The sequence below is a fragment of the Miniopterus natalensis genome, chromosome 20, assembly GCF_054644295.1.
Source record: "Miniopterus natalensis isolate mMinNat1 chromosome 20, mMinNat1.hap1, whole genome shotgun sequence".
Lineage (NCBI taxonomy): Eukaryota > Metazoa > Chordata > Mammalia > Chiroptera > Miniopteridae > Miniopterus > Miniopterus natalensis.
The window spans coordinates 15,430,696-15,451,352 of NC_142100.1; the positions used below are offsets into that span (position 1 = coordinate 15,430,696).

General features: G+C 45.7%; 1 long non-coding RNA gene across 1 annotated transcript in view; it reads left to right on the forward strand.

Moving 5' to 3' along the window:
• Nucleotides 1–15,710, forward strand: part of LOC107526179 (uncharacterized) — a 28,490-nt gene extending 12,780 nt beyond the window's left edge. The window contains exon 4 of the long non-coding RNA XR_015716219.1: nt 13,976–15,710. This is a non-coding gene — a long non-coding RNA (uncharacterized LOC107526179). The remainder of the gene's footprint in view (nt 1–13,975) is intronic.
• Nucleotides 15,711–20,657: the final 4,947 nt, after the last annotated feature.

Here is a 20,657-nt window from a genome sequence, read left to right on the forward strand (position 1 = left end):
TGTTGAGAGGGTGAAATAAAAAATACTTGTGAAGTGCTTAGCACAGGTTTGGGACATAATGAGTTTATTATTGTACTAAGTGCCTAACGTAGAACTTCAGTTCAGGAGGGTTATCTGGGCCAAGGGTAATAGTATCTAACATTCCTTTATCACTATTATGTGCCAGGCACGTTCATCAGGACAACATCCCTATAACTCAGAGCCATTTTGCAGGTGAGGTAACTGAGGCTCAGAGGGAGAAAGTGACTTGCCCTAACTCCCCACCCAGCCAGAGGGAGAGTCTGGGCTTGGACTCAAGTCTGTGTCTATAACCTCAGCTCTGCTCCACCGTGCTGGATTCTCCACGCTAAGGCCCCAGGAGGAAAAAAGGAGTTACTTGGGGTCCCACAGAAGTTGGGGGTAGGTCAGACCACATTGGGAAAACCTTTTCCATCCAGTCAGCTCTGCACGGGTCTGGATAATTCTTTAGCCCTAAGTTTAAGGCAGGGCCTGACTGGCACATTCACAGTCCTCCGAAGGGTCCTGGAATCTGGTCCATCGTCTCAGGCTGGCCAACAGATCCCATCTTCCCCAGACACCCCTCAGCCCCCACTCTGCCCTGTGACCACTCCTCCCCCACCCCTAGCTTTCTGCATGCCCCCCTGTTTTTTAATCATCTGAACCATTTGCCAAAGAAAACTCGGTGATGCCCGCAAACCAGCCAGCCGGGGAGGAAGCTGCCCTGGAATGTTGGAGGGGGGTCACCAAGCTTTTTGCAAGCGGGCAAGCAGAGAAATGTGAGCAGCTACCTTTTTTGGGGAAAGTCGGAACTCCCTCTGTGGGAAAGGATACAGGGCAGGCCAGTTCAGAGGCTCAGGCCTCAGTTTCCCCATAATCATCACTATGGCATTTATGGGGTATGAATAACTTTAGCTGTTAATTCAACAGCTATTGGTTGGGGGCTTGCTGGGTGCCAGACACTGAGCTGGCTGCTTGGGATACAGTAGGGTCAGAGCTAAACCTGTCCTGGAGGCTGACTTTCCAATGGAAGGCAGTTTCTCAGTAAGTCTCCCAGTGAGCTACAGGCAGGTGCCCCAGGTCCACAAATCCTGATCAACTCTCCGGGGCTAGATGGGTTTCAGAATTCAGAATTTTTAGGGGTTTTTAAAAGGTGATCCAGCCCAGCTGGTGTGGCTAAGTGGTTGAGTGTCAACCTATGAACCAGGAAATCACGGTTCAATTCCCGGTCAGGGCACATGCTGGGGTTTCGGACTAGATTGCCAGTGGGGGCGTGCAGGGGGCAGCCAATCAATGACGCTCTCATCATTGATGTTTCTATCTCTCTCTCTCCCTCTCCCTCTCTCTGAAATCAATAAAAAATAAATAAAAATGAAAGGTGATCCCGTGGGGTCTGGGCCCACTCATCTCCAATCAAACATATAAATATTGCTGTAGCGAGAAGTGTGAGTATTGCTTCTAAGTGGAATAAAGGCTCTACACAGCCTCGGTCTATTCAGGTCAGGTTTTGCCTCCACATGTGTTTTGTTTGAATATATAGAAAAGCCCTCGGTTGTCTAGGTTTTTTTGTACTGTGGAGCTGAAGATAAAGGGTTGAGGCTGATTCCTCTCCCCATTGTACAGATGAGAAAACTGAGACTTGGGGCAGAGGAGTCACATATCCAAGGCCCTAGAGCAAGCAAAAGGTACAGGTGTGTGGGAATACAGGTCTCACAGAGAGGCTCCAAATTCCCACACCCGTCATGACCAAGGACCCTGCCTGGGAGAGAAGCAGGGGGGTGAGTAGAGAAGGCTCCTTGGCCAGATCTTAGAGGCCCACCAGCCAGTTCTGCCAGGAAGGAGTTAAGCGCAACCTGGGCCCCTGCCAGGCCTTGCAGGGCCTGCCTGTCTGGGGCCTGTTTACCAGGCCGCACTTGCATCATGGACTTCAACGTGCAGTGCAAACACACTCACATTCTTGGGTCATGAGAAATGCACAATTGCGGTGACATCATGCCCAGAGAGGAGGTTTTCTCCAGCCTCTCTTCTGCCCACAGTCAAAACTGTTTAATTAGCACCCTTAACTGGAACTCTTGTCTTCTTGTAAAAATCAACTGGAAAGACTCTTATGGGCAGGGGTAAAGGGGGTTGGAGTGTGTATGTGTCTTAAGGGATAAAAATAGCCCATCAGGGACTCCTTTTGGGGTATTTGTGAGTATTAGCGCACCACTGTTTATATTAAATCTATGTCACACCGGACATTTTCGTGCAGTTTGACTTGGAGAAGGAACGAGAGAAACCACCCATGTCTTTTTGTTCCCTCTGGTTTTTCTTTTAGGGAGGGAGACACATAGGCCAAGAAAAAGGGCCCTGGGAGATGATTTAGACCAACCCCTCATTATATAGCCAAGGAAAGGGAGGCCCAGAGAGAGGGGAGTGTTGCCTGAGGTCACACAGCGAGGCTCCAAGTTCCCACAACCCTTACATGCATTTTCAGTATTGTCCTCAGTTCCCACTTAGGCTTTGTCAGTTGGTTTTCCCTCTTTTTGGAAAGCTTCTGGCTGCAGCTTCCTGGCTGTGTTTTGAAATCAGAGTGGAGGTGACGGTGGTAGTGGTGGCGGATGTGGAGTAGGAATGGGAGCAGAGAAGAGCAATTGGGACCACGAGAGATCTCAACCTCACCATCTCCACTGGCCAAAAAAGCCTGTCCCAGGCTTTGAAACATCTGTTCCTCCCCCCGGACAACCCCAGGCCTCCTTTTGCTCCCCATTCTCAAGAAGTCCCATCCCCTCACTGAGCTCCCTCCATGATTATTGAAGATTATTTCCCACTGAGAGGTGCTAGATTTTTAGCAAATGAAAATGGAAGACACCCTGTTGAATTTGACTTTCAGATAAACAATAAATAATGTTCTAGTATAAATATGTCCCATGCGATATTGGGACATAGAGCCACCTGGCAGCCCTATTCCCCTTCATCTTCATCATCGTCATTGTGGCAGATACTCTCGACTGCTTCCCCATCAACCTCCCTCTCCTCTTCATTAACTGAACCCTGGTTTTGCCTGGGGTGGCATTGTGTCCCAGGCGATGAATCCTGATTAGCCTAAGCCAGTCGTGACAATCCTGTTCCTCTTCTATTTTCCCAGACTCCTTTGTATCAGGAATCTGGTGGTTTTAAAATAACCTGCAGAATGTTGATGCCCTCCTTTTCAAAAGATGGAAATTCATCCCTTCCTCTTGAATATAGGCTGGACTTACTGACTCATTTCAAAGATCGACTTCTGAGGCTAGGTTATAAAAAAACCAAAACCATTGTCACTTTTGCCTTGCTCTCGTAGATGACTCACTCTGGGAGAAGTTAGCTACCATGTCGTGAGGACACTCAACAGCCCTGTGGAGAAGCCCACGTGGGAGGAGTAAGTCGTCCCTCTAATAGCCAGTCCCAACATGCCAGGCATGTGGGCGAGCCACCTTGGAAGTGGCTGCCGTGAGCCAGAAAGATCCTTGCATTAATCATATTTTTAAAAATTTCTACATGTTATGATGTTTTAACATCTTTGGGGAGCCTTTGTGGCTAGGAAGCCACTACCCTCCCAGGGCTAGCTAATTTCTAGACACAGAAAACAACTTGTCAGTGAGCCCACATTTCATATATAAACCAACTGACCCAGGCCCATATCCCCAACCACCTTATCTAACTCTCACACCACAAGCCAATATTTCCTCTGCCATAAATCAACCCAGGGCCAGGTACTGGGCAACTAAGGACATCTCCTAAGCTCCAAAGCCCACTGGAATTCAAACTAGCCAATCCTAAACTGGTTACCCTGAACTACCTACTTTTCCCACAGAAACCCCAACAAAGGTTGTGACCTTGGTCTTCCCTTGCTTCTTGCTGTCTCCTGACTAACACTGGTGCTTTCCTCTGTGGCCCTGAATGGCACGCCATGCCTCTTGTTTCTAGGGGAGCTCTGAGTAACATTAGACATTTCTTTCAATGGCATTGACTTCTGTGTTGTCACCTTTATAAATTAAGACTCAGGCACAGATCACCCCTGAGAAATTCTGATCCAGAACCAACTAACTAAGGCGTTCCTGGATACTTGGCTCCCATAAACTTTTAGAGATAGTAAATGTTTATTGCAGCAACTAGGTTTTGAGTAATTTGTTTTACAGCAATGAATAATTAATAAGATGGTCAGGTGACCTAGCTCTGGCTAATGAGACATAAGGGAAATTATGCTGGAGTGATCCAGGAAGCTTTCCTGATAAAAGGATCAGAAGGGACAGGAGAACTTAGATGTATCACTCTTTTTGAAGTATAACCATCTTGGAACAATGAGGCACTGGAATATAAGAACAGAGGAGTGAAAAAGTAGGAAGAACCTGTGTCTTTTATAACATCGCTAAGCTGGTGGACCAACTCTGTGGCCACCTGCATCCAGATTTGTAGGCAAGCGAACAGTAAATGTCCTTGTGGTATAAGCCACTGTATCCTATAACTTGCAGCTTAATGCATCCCTAACTGATATAAGCAGCATACACAATAGTATCTCACTTAACTGGAGTAACTTATGCAATAATGTCACTTATCTGGAATCTGAAATGAAGCTAAAAGGGCAACTGAGCACCAAAACCACATTGTCCACACCAGGCACCTTACTCTTAGGTAAGCTTTCCCCAGCCTTCACTCATAGCCTTCTTACTTTCACTTTAGATACAATTCTAACAACAGTTTTTACAGCCTCTTAGGCCACAGTAGCTTGGAAATAAAATTCAATTCAGTAATCAATCATCTGGCCCGGCCTGGTGTGGCTCAGCGGTTGAGCATCTACCTAGGATCCCGGAGATTGAGGTTTGATTCCCAGTCAGGGGAGTGCAAGAGGCAGCCAATCAGTGACTCTCTCATCATTGATGTTTCTCTCTCCCTCTCCCTTCCTCTCTGAAATTAATAAAGATTTTAAAAAATCAATCATTTGCTATGTGCAAAGCGCTGTAGGAGGTGCTGCTGAGGGCGAGGGTATCCCTAGATGAGTTTTAAGCAGGAGGGCAAAGTGATCTGCTTGACCAAGGTAACTGGCTGCAATGTAGAGACCGGAGCAAGCTTGGAAAAAGAGAAAAGTTGCTAGTGAGTGCCAATTTATTAAGAAAATATTTAAAATGATTTTTCCATGGAAAATTCCATCTGCAGGACAAACCACTCTAACTCGTCTTAATAGTTGCTAATACTGGCTTCCAAAATATCCTAAATACTTGTCTGCTTTGAATTCTCAAATCCCTTAAAAGTTTTCACAAGTGAAACATCATGCCAGGCCAGGATCTGAGCTCTGAGGAGATGCAGAATGCAGCAATTCTAAGATACCCCAAGGCACAATTATTCCACCTCTATATTTCATAAATGGAATCTAAGGTCCAGGGCAGGGGAAGGAATAGCCTCAGTGACATAGTAGCCTAGCGGTGAAGTGAGGACTCGAATTCAGAACTGTGAACTTTCCCTTTCTCCAGGCAGTGTGGAAGGCAGGCCGATTCCCTCAAATAACCCAAGATTTCCTCTCATGAGGAAGAGAGCTTGAACCCAGTGCTCTGAGCTCCCTGCCCCCTTCCCGGGTCAGGAAGCTCTGCCTGCCCGGGATTTCCTGTGTGTGGGAAAGAAACAGGATGAGCAGATAACTCTTCCAAGGCTTATTTTCAAGTGTGTGAGGCCATCTCTTTGGTAAGTCTGCAGCAGCCCTGGCCAAGACGACCAATCTGTTGACATATGTTTTGTGTATTTCTAAAAGTAATCAAAAGGATGACTGTGCACCCATGAAGCACAAGGCCGGACGTGGTAGGGGAGAAGAGCACGGGTCATTGTCCCTGCCCTTGGGGAGCTGCCTTGGTTTGGGTCCTCCCAGAAGCAGACCCTAAGATAAGTATTTAACGCAAATAATCTGTGAGGTGGTCCTGGGGAATCTATGCAGAGGAGTGGGGAAGTGAGACAGGGAAGAGAAGGCAGCCAGTAAAAAGAGCATTATGGTGGGAAACCAGAGCTCAGCCCTACAAGGGAACTCTCCGAGACAGTGTGGAGAACGCCTCAATCACCCCAAAGAAGGGGGTTGGGGTATCTATTTGCCAATCCTCCATCCTTGGTGATGCTTCCAGCTAGCATGCATGTAGGCACAAGTGTGCTCCTGGGCCAGGACGATGTCATCAAGCATAGAGTTCCAGGCATTTGCAGTGAGCAGCCTTTGGTGGGGTAGAGGTGATTGTCAGGGAGATATGGGCAGTGTCTGTCTGCTCCAGGGGCTGACCATTAATTGGTTTTACATCCACAGGAAAAGGCGAACACAGGCCCAGGAGATATGTCTTCCTCTCTCTGGGTGGGGACGCTGAGGTCGCGTGCAGTGCAATGGTGGGGGCTTTTGCCTGTCCAGGCCCGCGTAACCCTTTTCTCTTCATGTTGGGAACCCAGGTGGCTGCACAGTGGCACTCAGACCACATTTCCCAGTCTCCCTTGCAGTGAGGAGGGGGCACGTGAATGATTCCAGCCAAAGAAATGTCAGCAGAAGGGACGTGTGCCTCCTCCAGGCCTGGGTCACAAAGGCCTCCCACACTCTATCGTTTTTTCTTTCTTTCCCTTTCTGTGGCAAATTTGGAGGCCCTTGTTGCCTTTCATAGAATGGCTTCCAAGGTGTGGAGGAACATCATGAAAATTACTACGCAAAGCGCTGTCGTCGGTTGAGGTTAGTTCTAAGAAGGAAAAGGTTAAGGTGACATGAGCACTTTGTGTTGTGATCCAGGCAGAGGGAACAGCATGGGCAAAGGTCCTGAGGCAAGAAGGCAGAACCCAAAGCAAGCCACTGTGGCGGGAGGTAGTGAGCAAGGGAGGGTGGCATGAGAGGAAGGTGCGTGATCCCGATACAAGATTCATGGGTTTGCGGGAGGAATTTGATGGGTATGGGCTAGACACTACTCTCCCTCTTCTCCCTGGAGGCAGAGCACCAGTTTAAGAAACTCAGGTTTGAGGGGGCGGGGTGGCTTGGATAGTTGTGGAGTTCAGTGGCCCCCATGCCAGGAGTCCCCTGTTTCAGGGTCAGGGCGCCCTGCCCTAGTCTGTGGTGGGGGTGGGGGTTTTCTGTTTTCTAATCACAGCCCAGCTTTACCTCAGAGGATCACCTGCCCTGAATTTGGTGAGTAATGAAATCAGGGCACTCAGACCCGTTCTTGGGCTGGGTTCCTCTCATCTTAGAAGACTCCATTATCAGTGCTATGGGCTCTTCTGGTGAGCTAGCCTGGGAACCTCACCACGTTTTTTGTTAAACCTCAAGTAACTGACTTAAAAATGAACTGTTGGCCCTGGCCGGTGTTGCTCAGTGGTTAGAGAGTCAGCCCAAGCACTGAAAGGTCACAGGTTCGATTCCGGCCAGGTCAGCATATATACGGGAGGCAGCCAATTGATGTGTTTTTCTCGAATCAATGTTTCTCTCTTTCTCTCTGTCTCTCTCTCCCCCTCTCCCTCCTTCCCTCCCTTCCACTCTATGTAAAATCAGTGGAAAAATATCCTCAGGTGAGGATAAACCAAAAAAACCCCACAAAACTGTTGGGCCAGAGCTGCTTGTCTGATCCCTCTGGGGCTGCCATTTGCCTTCCCCTTCCCCTCCCCCAGAGCAGTGTCCTCTCGGGAAATGCAGCTGACCCAGCTGCATCCGTGGGAAGACCTGGCCCCCACACTTCACCCTCCTGGCCCTGCAGGGGCCACAGGAAATGACCCTCTTAGCAGCCACAAGCTGCAATCCGGAGGACAATGACAGAGGGACGGAAGCCTGTTTGTCCCAGCTAACTTGTCCCCTTGGATGGATGCCAGCTGCTAGAAACATAAAACTGAAGATTTAGTGGGAAAAAGTATTTTTTAAAAAAACAAACAAACAATCCTATGAGTTTGAGCCAACTTCTGAGGCTCTGAGGGGTTTTGTTTTCTTTATTTGTGTGTGTGTGTGTTTAAAAGATAGATAAGGCTCAGAGAATCAAAGAATCTAAGGTTTGGAAGGTCAGCCGTCCCACCCAAGCAGCAGGCGCCCCTGTGGTGTCCATCTTCATGTGGCTGGCCCTACCTCTCCACATGGCTGGCTGTTAATTACATCACTTGGCTCTGGCCACTGTCCCCTCCCTACCTCCACTCACCACTTAGAAGCTGGAAAGCTCTTCTCAAAACCAAATCGAGTCCCCCTTTCTGGGGTTCTGCAGGCTGGCTCTATCATTCTTCAGTCTTAGCTCACTTTTGCTACGAGGCTTCCAGACCACTCTCTATGAAATAGCACCTCTCAGTCTTTCACTCTTAAAGCATTCAATGCACTTAACCACATTTAAAATGGCCTTGTTTGTTCACACATGCTTGGTGCATAATAGGTGCTCAATAAATGTTTGTTGACTGAATATTTTTCAGTGGTTGTAGCATTCAGAAGAGAGTTGGATCAGAGAATTCAGATTTCATTGTATTTCAACAAACATTATTGGTTACAAACTGCACCAGGACTGAGAGGCAAACCAGGAATTCCACTAATTCATTCATTCATTCATTCATTTGGAGGGGAGAGCCCTGAACAGATAGTGGCTCAGTCTGGGAGTGCAGAGACTCAAGAAAACTTCATGGAGGAGGAGATTTGAGGTGGGTTTTCTATCAAAGAGAAGCCAGGTGGTGTTGGGGGGCACTGTTCAGCTTGAGGAAACAACCTGAACAAAGGTTCGAAAGTGTGAATGGGAATGTGTGCGGAAAAGGAAGAGAACTGTGGAGTGTGGAATTTAATTGATTCCCACTTTGAACCCCCAGGGAAGGCAGAGACCTGGTTTTATCTGGGGCTGCAAGGAGGATGCTCCACCTTGTTTGCTGAAGCAATGGAAGGATGAATGTGAATGCCTAAGGTGGGGGTGGGGAGTGAAGCTGTTCTGTTGCCCTGGATGCCTTGAATGCTGCGCTAAGCAGTCCAGATTTTCATCTATAGGTAACAGAGTCTAATAAAACTAATGAGTTTGATAAACCTGTTTTAAGAGCCTGGATGTCACTGAATCCTGAACTCCAGTTCTCTAAAGATGCAGACAGACTATCCCAGGATGCTTCTGGAAAATATAGCTGCTTGGGCCCCATTCTGGAAGAGTCTGATTCTAAGTTGCAGTTGAGCCTGGTCATCTGCCCTTTCACAACCTTTCCACATGTTCTCATCATCCACCAGGTTTTTGTGACCATGGAGGCTCAGAGAGGCGAAGGCATTTGCCCAGGGTCATAGCCAGACAGCCGCAAAAGGGGCATTTGGACCAGGTCTGCCTGGCTTGCCCGCTTCATCTGCAGCCTCCCTCTGCGCTAGCTTCTTGCTCCAGCTTTATTTTCCCCTGGATGCAAGAATCTAAGCCATGGCTGGGTCTGCTCCCCCCCTTGTTCTCCCTTCCCCTCCCCACCCCCAGTCTGAAAGGTCAGGTACGTCCCAGCCTTCCTCGGGCATGTCCATTTATGGCTCTGTTGTTCCAAAATGTGGCCAAATTTATAAACTCCCCTTTCCCGGAGACACGAAACAATTTGTGCAGAGTGCAGTGCGGGGGCAGGGCTGGGAGCTTCGTCTGAGGCCTGGACTTCAGCCCGGGCCCAGGCCCAATGAGCTCTGGCGTTGGACGGGCCCCCGCCACTCCCTGCGCCTCAGTTTCTCCACCTACAGAGCAAAGGAACTGGTCTAGATCGATCTTTAAGTCCTTCCCAAGTCTAGATACATCCAGTTTCCCGCTTACAAATGCCAATTCCTTAACCAGGGGCCCAACGATTGCAAAGGAAGGTGCTAGAGGATGGACTGCAGCCTCTTTTGCATGATTTCCTTCCTTTTCTCTTTTTTTGCTTGATTTATTTTTTAACTAAAAAAATTACCCAAAGAATCAACTTTCACTGTAAAGTAATAGGCACTCTCTCCAGTCACCCATTGGACTGATTGTTACAAGTGTGGGTGGAGCACCCAAGACAGATTATTTGCACATATGTATACAAGTATTCATGCTTGTACAGGAGGGGTTTTATTTCACTTATTTTTTACATAAATGGAATTGTATATTTTGTTCGGCATCTTACTGTTTTAATTTAATTTTTATCTCTTTTTCTGCATTCGTCTGTAAAGAGTTTGAGATAAAGTTTACATACCATAAAATTCGCTCGCTGTGAGTGTATAGTTCAGTGATTTTTAGTAGATTTATAGAGCTGTGCTACCATCACCACGAACCAGTTTTAGAACATTTCCACAACCCCCAAAAGGGCCATTATGCCCATTTTTTAAGTCAATCCCCAGTGTCTCTTCCAGCCCCAAGCAACCACTGAACTTTCTGTTGCTACGGGTTTGCTTCTTCTGGACATTTCACATAAGTGAAATCATACAACGTGTGATCTTTGCATCTGCCTTCTTTTATTAACATAACTATTTGAAGATTCATCCTCAGGGTGTGTCGTTTTCATTGCTAGTATCCCATTGTATAGGGAGACTATAGTTTCTTATCCATTTACCAGTGGGTGGGCACTTGGACTGCTTCCAACTTGGGGCTATTATGAAAAATATTGTTATAAACATTCACATACAAGTCTTTGTTTGGGCATGTGTTCACATTTTTCTTGGGTGGGTACCTCCGTCCTAACCTTTTAAACTGCTGTGGCATTCTCCTTTGGAAGGATGCATCCTGATGTCATAACCTGTCTCCTATAAGCGGACTAGTGTCCCCTAGTGTTGCCAAGGTCTCACTCTCACGAACCCTGCTGCTCTGAGCTTCTTGGCCGATTCCTCTTTGGGCACGTGTGCAAGGAGAGAGGTGGCTGGGTCACAAAGTATGTACATTTTATATTTGTTTAATTGTTGCCAAATGATAACATGACAATCTTAGCTCCTCTTCAAAGGAACAGGGAATGGCGAGAGAAGGCAAGGAGGAGAAAGAAAGAGAGAATCCATTGTAAAGATATCACCACCACTCTCACTCTGCCCACTGAGCTCGAGGGACTAAACAAAGATGAGAAAGGCCGCTTCTGGGGAAAAGTCCCCAGGGTGCAGGGTAGGGCAGTCCCAGGATGGCTGAGGCCAGGCAGGAGAAAGAAGAGGTTGGGATGAAGACAACCCTTTCTCCCAAGTTTCTGCTTTACAAGCCTGTTAGGTAGTGAGCTCTCTGTCACTGGAAGTATGTAAATGGAAGCTGGCCAACCATTTGGAAGAGGCTGTAAAGGACTTCTTAGAATCTTATAGAAAATTGAGATACGTAACCTCTGAGGCAGCAGTGTGGCTGAGATGTTAAGAACAGGGGCTTCACTGGCAGGGCCTGCGGTTCAAACCCAGCCTCTATTCCCTAACTCAGTGGATGCTAGGAGAGTACATTCAGCACCCTTAGCCTCAATTCTTCCAGCTCTAAGGATAGACTCTGGGCATGTGTGGGCAGGGGTCAATGACATCAGGTGGGTGGGGCTCAATTGTAGGACCTATGATTATGACTCCCTTAGTCCTGTCACTACAAGCTGTGCTGTCTGGGGACCCCGGAAACTGGGCGTGAGAAGACAGTGATGTGCACTCAGTAGTTTAGAGAAGAAACGCCGTGAAGGACCCTCATGGTGTGGGATTCACATCCGGGCCTCCCTATTTCCAGCCACGTGGCCTTGGGCAAGGATTTAATCTGTGACTCAGTGTCCTCACCTGTATAACAGTAAGAATACCAACCTCGTACGGCTGTTGGATAGGGAGGAGAGGTTAAACTTCGTGTGATAGAAAATCCCAATATAACAGTGGCTCGCCCAAGAGGGTAATTTCTTTCTCTCATGTACTAGAAGTCTAGAGGTGGGCAGGTGAGCTGTCCAAGGCCGACAGCCCATGGAGTAGTTAGGGATCTAGTTCCAGTTCTTCCGACTTTAGTGTGTGGCCTTAGTCGTCTATCCAGTGGGCAGCCAGAGATCCAGCCATCACGTCTGTATTCAGAGAGCAGGATGGAGGACGAGGGGACAAGGGGACAAAGAGCAGGCATCTTTACAAGGTTTCCCCAACTGTCACCGGACAGTTCCACGTAGGTCTCATTGACTAGAACTTCATCAACTGGCTATACTAGGGGATGGATATTGGGTAGACAGGGAACAGCTTTGTCTGTTTCTTCCAGCCCCCAAGTAACCACTCCTTTTATTTTTATTGTATTTACTGGATTGATTTTTAGAGAGAGGGGACAGGAGAGAGAGAGAGAAACATCGATGTGTTGTTCCACTTATTTATGCATTCATTGGGTGATTCTTGTATGTGCCCTGACCGGGGATTCAACCCACAACCTTGATGTATCAGGACGTTGCTCTAACCAACTGAACTACCCGGCCAGGGCACTATTCGGACTCTTTGCCGTAGATTTATCTCACTTGTTCTAGAACTTTATACAAATGTCATCACACAGAACATTCTCTTGTATCTGGTTTATTTTGTTCAACATTGTATTCATAAATTCCTGAGGTGTTTGAAAACTCTCCATCCAGAAAGACACATTCAACATTCAGTCTTTCATTAATTTCTTTCATTATAGAGCCACTCATTCAACAAAAATTTCTTGAGCCCCTATTGTATGAGGAGAGCTGGCCTAACAGTCACCCGTGGCAAAGACTGATGAACTGTGAGTCCCCCAGGATGTTATCTGACCCCAAAATATTTGGCAACAACTCTCTTCTGAACTCCCCTTGCATCAGGTAGAATCCCTGGTACACAGAGGCCACACAACCCAGTGGTAAGGAGCTCAGGCTCTGGCATCCATGGATGGGCACTTAGTAGATGCTTAATAAACAGTGACTGTGACTATTTTGTTGGCATGGGAGCATTGTAAAGAGCAGAGCCCTCTTTTTTAATCCTTCACTGGCCCTATAAGGTAGGCACCACTACAATCTATGTTTTACTAATGAGGGAAGGATGCTCAGAGAGGTAAGGTAACTCTCCAGAGGTTGCACAGCTGATGAGTGGCTGAGGCGGGATTCAAACCTAGTCCTATTGAGTTTGAGCTTTCATCTCTGCTCTGCGGAATCAGCTCACTCCTCCTCGCCTTTCTTTAAGCCTTGACCCACTCAAGGGAGAGCCCAGAATCGCCATGGACCAAGGCTGTGCATTTTGCTCTGCCATTTCTTAGTTGTCTTTCTTCCACTTTGGGGCCCAACCCAAGATGTTTTCCTGGCTTTGGATCTTGTCTGTTTCAGCTTAAAATCATGTTGGAGGGGGTGGGAAAGGCATAACTCGCCAGCAGCTCCTCCCCATCCCCATCCAATGCCTCGGGCCTGGGTTCTAGATAGTGTCACTACAATTTGTCCCCCTTCATCCTGCTCCTTGGGGACTGTCCACTTCGGGGCCCTCCTGGGACCTACACTCCAAACTTCTTTCAAGTGGCCCCAAACAGCAGCTTTTTCCTAAATGATGGGAATGAGATTACACATGTGGGTCAGTTGTTACCAACGCCCTGACTCACCCAGCTCATTCCTGTGAATGAATGAGCCTTTTATTTTAACTGCTGGCTTTTAAAGGACCCATACATCTGTTTTTCTGACCACGTAAAATCTATTAGAGAGGGGGAAAATGTGGTTCAAAGAAATAGTTAAGTTTTCTCCATGGGAGAGAATTTTCCAGGGAAGAAAATATGTTGACCTTATGATACAGTTGAGTGGCTTTCAAAAAATATTTTTTTCAGCACATGAACCCTTTTACAGAGGCTACTTAAGCTGAAGCTCAGCGTACAAACGGTAAGAGGGGAGCTTCTGTGATAGAGGGAGGAGGGGTGGGGTTGCCGAGTGAAGCAGCTTCCCTCTCACTCCCGAGCCACCCGTTTCTCTCTGAAACCTGCCACTGGGTGTGGCACCCAGTTTGAGAACCTCTGACAGCACCCTGACCCAGGATTATCCTTTCCTAGCGCGTGACCGTAGGAAAGGGAGCAGGATTCTCTGGAGTCCGTTTTCCCACCTGGGAAATGACACGGTTGTCCTAAATATTTCCTAAACTTCTTTCCAGTTCTAAGATTCGGTGTGACTGAGGACCATTCAATCTGAAGTGGCAAACTGTTGGAAATATAGACTTTTTGAAAAAAAGAAAAACAAAAAGAAAAACAGAGTCCTCTTGTTTGAGAAGATCCAGCAACAAACCGATGGCTATAAAAGTGTTTTCCAAGTTAGAAGTGCTGTGGCCCTCCCTGCAGGAATTGATAGAAAATGACCAATAATTTCATTTGCTTCATTATTAGAAAGTAGGTTAAGTCAAATCACTATGCTGTATGCCTTAAACTTACACAGTGCTACATGTCAATTATATTTCAATAAAACTGAGGAAAATATTAAAATGTAAAAACAAAGTAAAAAAAAAAAATACTACCCAAGAAATATCACTCCCAAAATCAGTGCAAAAATCAATTCATCAGTAACCCTTCCCTCATGCTCAGTATATGACATGTACTAAGTAATGAGAAATCAAACTAAATGTTGCTATAGACTGTTTTTAAAAATCAAACATATACATACATCTAGAATTGCCAACTGTTCTCCTTTGCTCAGGCTGAGCGGTTTCTTGGGACACAGGACTTTCAGCATTAAAACCAGGAAAATCCCAGGCACACAGACATGAGTTGCTCACCCACCTTTTCACACAGCAGTTACTATGTGCCATTTTTTCACATGTTCTCTTTTAATCTGCATCACAACCTTATGAGGTAAGTACTATTATTATCTTCATTTTACAGATCCTCAGGGAAACTAAAGCTCAGAGAGGTTAAGTGGCTTTTCCAAGGCCACTTGGAAAAGAGCTGGCTGGTGGCAGAGCCAAGATGAAAATCCACAGTGTGGCTCTGGTGCCTGTAATTGCTACATCACACTGTTTTATTCCTAAATTGTGTCTTTGGTGAATGATAGAGCTGTGGCCAGTCTGTGAAACTCAGGAGACCCAGGCCTGGCTCTCTGTATAATATTGAGGGGCCCCAGCATCTCTGGATCCTGCTTTCAGTTCAGTGAAATGAAGGGGCTGGTCTGGAACAGTGGTTTTTCCCACTTTTTTAAGCAGTAGAGCTTGTCAGACAATAAGGACCCCAATATATAAAACAGATCATAGCCATAAAGTTTACATATTCAAGGTTTAGCTAAAAATTCTTCATGGTGTACAGAAATTCCTGAAACTCTGCCCCGTAGCCCGAGGCTTCCAAAAGCAGAGTGTGAAAACTTGCGGTTTAATTGTTCTCTAAGGACCTTTTAGGCTTTAAAATGAAATCCAACTTTTAATTTGAGCATTTCATTCGTTCATGCTGCAAAAATGTTGGAGCTGCATAAGATTTGCCAGGCACTGGTTCAGACCCTGGAGCCTCGGAGATGAACCAGACCAGGGTTTCTCCACTGTGGCACGATTGTCATGTGGGGCTGGAAAATTCTGTTTTGTCCTGTGCATTGTAGAATGTTAGCAGCATTCCTGGCATCTACTCACTAGATGCCAGTAGCACCTGCCCAGTTGTGACAGCCCAGAATGTCCCCACTCGTTGCCAAATGTTCCCTGGGGGTAAAATTCAACCCTGGTTAAGAATTACTGAGCTAAACTAATGAAGATCTCTCATCTCATGAGCTTATTATGTTCCCCGGGGAGAAGCAGGCAAACATATTTAAAAAAAGAAATTACCAGAGAATGATAAACACACGATAAAACAAAAACAGGGTGCTGAGACGTGTTACTGGGGGGCTTCAGGTTGGGTGGGCAGAAAAGTGTCTCTGAGGGGCTCTTTGATCTGGAACTGAATGTCCGGCAGGAAGGGGCCAGTCATGAAAAAACCTGAAGGAAGGAGTGTGCTTCAGTCACAGGAAGCAGTGGAAAAAAACGAAGGCCAGTGCTAGGAGCACCTATGATGAGGGGCGGGGGAGGGAGAGGTGAGCTGAGTGGGGAGTGGAAGGGAGGTAGAAACAGGGAGTATTAGATCTCTGAGGGCCCTCGTAGGCCACGGGAAGGAGGTTTGATTTTATTTTTAAATATGAGCATCTGCTGTGTGTTCCTGGGCCAGATGCTGGGGACACAAATGTGAGTAAGGTAGTTTACTTGTGAGCCCACAGAGGATGAGGCAATTGCTTCTATCTGGGGTGAGTCTAGGAAGGCTTCATGGTGGAGGTGACGTCGGAGCTTACTTGAAGAATGAACAAGAACCCATCATGTGATGAAAAGGGGGCAGCAGAAGTTGCTTCCCACGCCTTATGCAAGTGATTCTCTCTGCGCAAGCTGTTAAATTGCTGACTCTTGTGCCCTATCCCCAGAGGTACTGGGGCCCAGGAATCTGTATTTGACCAGTATTATAATGATTCTGAAGCAGGTGGGGGGGGGGCCCACTTTGAGAATGGTGTTCTGTGGCTTTCATGCCACTTGTCTAGTGCTCAGTGGAGTTATGAATGTCTTGACAAGTATTGTTTTAATTGGTTAGTATTCACTGGTCTATTGTGTAGCAGAACTCAGAGATAGAAGAGAAAGGCAGAAGGACCCAGTCTCTGCCTTGCTGCACCCCCAGGTACTCCCTTCTCTAGTTCAGCAGGTCCTTGAATAATGCTATTTAATTTTATGTCATTTCATTATATGTTGATGAGAAAAAAAATTGATTCCTGGCTGGGGCCACTCCCTGTTGAGTTTGCACAGACTCCCAATGTCTGCGTGAGTTTTCTCTGGGAACTCCAGTTTCCTTCCACATCCCAGAGATGTGCCAGTGCAGTGAGCTGGCGTGCCTACAGTGCCCCAGTCTGGGTGAGTATGGGTGCTCACCTTGTGCCCTGAGCTGCCAGGATAGGCTCTGGCCACCTTTGACCTTGACCTGGAATAAGTGGGTTGGAAAATAATTATCTTACTTGATTTTATTCGCCTTTCTTAAATGTATGTATAGCTCACATTTATTTTGATGTTTAATATTAGAAGTGTTTAGGGCCTTAGAAGTTTGGCGATGTTTTCGTGTCCAGGAATATGCTGTAGGAACTTTTGTTTATATCAATTAACCTCTGGTAAAATTGCTTTCATTATACTGTGCATCGTTTGGCAAAGTCGACTTCCAAAAACGTATCAATGATGTTAAGTGAGGACTTGCTGTATGAGGAAACAGACTCAGTGGGGGGTGACTCAAGGTCACACAGCTCAGAAGAGGCCCTTCTGGACACTGAATTCAGGCCTATGGACTCCCAGTCCAGTGCTCTTCCCCTCACCAACACACTCAGGGTGTTCTTCACTGGAAGAGATTCCTGTATATGCCATCCATGAAGCCAGTGTCTACCGATTTGAAAATCAGCTCTGACTCACACCAGAGGGAGCCGCATGAAGCAAGGCCAGTTGCCAAAAAGTGGGGAGGAGAATACACACACACACACACACACACACACACACACACACACACACACACACAAGGCGCTACACATAAGGCCGTGAACGCGCAAGTGCCCCAATTGCTGGTTGTTTTCCTTCCAACTTGACACACATGGAGATGAAGGGGAAAAAAATCCCACAAAAATGTTCAGACCACAGGAAATATGTTGGCAACTGTCGGAGGTGTGGACAGAGGCTCTTGCAAGAACAGGCTGGTATGAAGCTGATGCCAGGGATGAGAGTGGGCCTCACTGCCCGGAGCATGACTAAGAAGAACTTTCCTTCGCTGCAGCCCAACTCCCTTTCCTCGTTACACTGGGTGAACTTTGCAGCCGGGACCCCACCAGATCAGGACCTGAAGCTATATAAGTGAGTCGTAGGATGTAAATGTGGAAGCTTGTAATCATCTAAGTGTGTAATTGTGTAAGTGACTAAGCATGGAGGAGGGTAAGCAGATGAGCAAGTGTGTAATTGTGTTAGCCTGTGAGAGTGTAAGCATGTATAAGGCACATATGCCAGGAGGTAAACATGTAAAGAGGTAAATGTAAGCGTGTAAACATATCATTGAGTAATTATAGGTCAGGGAGTAACCATGCAATTGTTTAGGCAGAAAGTTTATAAATAAGTAAAGAGGTAAGCAGGCACGCATATAAATGGGTGAGCATGAAGGTGGGTAAATGTGAGCACTTGGCCTGCTGCTCGAGGTGAGACACTTCCACGCGCTGCACCGACATGTACCAAGGCTGTTTTTAGGATTTCAACCTGATCACGGTTTTGGCTTGTGATAGGGTGAGGTGACAACATCTAAGACCTATACTAGAGTGGTCTCAGCACAAAATGGCCTTAGGTTATTTGGGAGATTATTTCTACTCACCACATTGTCAGAGGCAGGGCATACAAAGTTCTAGTGCCTCAGTGTGCTGCAAGGCTGGTTCCCCAAAGTGGTCTTCGGCATCCGTGGAATGACTTCAGGTGATGCGAGGATAAACACCTTTTCTATCATGACATGTGTCTTTGAGGAAAACTTAAAACTGTCCTCTAAAGCCATGATTTCATGATGGCCATTGTTTCTTAAGACGAGTTAAAACTGGTCATAGAGTCATGTGCCGCTTAACAATGGGGATATATTCTAAAAAATGTGTTGTGAATATAGAGTGTATTTACACAAATCTAGGTGGTATAATTGTATGTGCTATATTTTTATACAACTGGCAGCACGGTAGGTTTGTTTACACCAGCATCACCACAAACACATGAGTAATGTGTTATGCAATGACATTACGACAGCTACATCATCACTAGGTGACAGGAATATTTCAGCTCCATTATAATCTTATGGGATCACTGTTGTATATGTGGTCTGTCATTGACCAAAACATCATTATGTGGCTCATGACTGTACGTGTATTTAAATTTTGAAAAAGTGAGTTGATCTCACTCTACAACTGGGGCCCCTATGAGCAGCCTAATTTGCCAGTGGCAGTAGTAGTGGCAATAGCTTCCATTCCACAACGAGGACAGCAAAATCCTGTGCTTCCCTGCATGAGGCATTGGGAGACTTAGGCCCAGTGGCTTCTGTCTACCCCCATCCCTGCCAGAGGTTCTCAAAGACAGCAAGTGACCCAGAATAGCACTTATTCCCCCACATTGGGACCAACAGGGATTGAACAGGAGTCTCAGCATCACTAGAAAAATGAAGCAGATTATAATAGTACTTCAAAGGCTCAGAAAATTAATCTGTCATTGGAACTGAATTAAACCCCATAGCAGTGTGCTGGAACCTACACCTAAACAGGGTGATTGTTAATATACAAGATTTCAATAGGATCAAGAATTTCCTAATGTAATAACCCAAATGTCCAGGATACAATAAAAAATCATCTATTACACCAAGAACTAGGAAAATTACAATTTGAATGAAAAAAAAATCAATAGATGCTAATATCAAGATGAAGTCGACGTTGAAATTAACTGACAAGGATTTTTAAAAAATATATATATCTTTGTTGATTTCAGAGAGAGGAAAGGAGAGGGAGAGAGAGAGATAGAAACATCAACGATGAGATAGTCGTTGATACTGCACCCCCCGACTGGGGATCGAGCCCGCAACCTGGGCATGTGCCCTGACCAGGAATCGAACCCCAGTCACCTGGATCCTAGGTCGACGCTCAACCGCTGAGCCATGCCCAGCTGGGCTGACAAGGATTTTAAAGCAACCATCATAAAAATGCTTCAACTATAATTATAAATTCTCTTGAAACAAGTACAAAAATAGACAATCTCAACAAAGAAATAGAAGTTATAAAAAGAGCCAAATAACATTTATAGAACTGAAAAATGCAATAACCAAAATACAAGTCTTGCTTGATGGACTCATTAAGGTAGTGGAGATGACAGAGAGTATAATTAGTGAACTTGAAGACAGGTCAATACAATTTACTCAATCTGCACAACAGAGAGAGAAAACAGTGAAAATATATGCAAAGGACAAATCTGACTCTTATCCAAAATATACAAAGAACACTTAAAGCTCCACAATAAGAAAACAAACTATTTAAAAATGGGTAAAAAAATTAGACACTTCACCAAACAATTTATAAAGATAGCAAATAAGCATATGAAAAAATGCTCTACATCATATGTCCATATTTTATGCTTTTATTTTGTCAAAACCTGGAAACGATCAAGATTCCCTTTAGTAGGGAATGGATAAGTTGTGGTAAGCCACAGAATGGAATATTATTCATGACTAAAAAATGAGCTATCAATTAATGAAAAGACACAGAAGAAACTTAAATGCATAATGTTAAGTGAAAGAAACCAATCTGAAAAGGCCACATACAATATGATTCCAGCCACATGACATTCTTGAAAAGGCAAGCTATGGAGACAGTAAAAAGATCAGTGGTGATCAAGGATTAGAGTAGGGAGGAATGACTAGGCAGAGCACAAGATATTTTTAGAACAGTGAAAATACTCGGTATGGATACATGTCATTATACATTTGTCCAAACTCATAGAATGTATAAAACCAAGAGTGAACCCTAAGATAACTATGGACTTTGGGTGATTATGATGTGTCAATGCAGGTTCATCAGTTGTAATAAACGTACCACTCTGGTGAGGAATGTTGATAATGGAGGAGGCTATGCATATGGGAAATCTGGCACCTTCATCTTGGTTTTGCTTTGAACTAAACTGCTCTAAAAAAAAGGCTGAAAAAAACTGGACAGAACCACTGTGGGACAATAACAAAGGATCTAGTTTTCATATCACTGGAGTACCAGAAGTAGAAGAGAAAGAGTGGGGGACTAAAAAAATATGCAAAGAAATA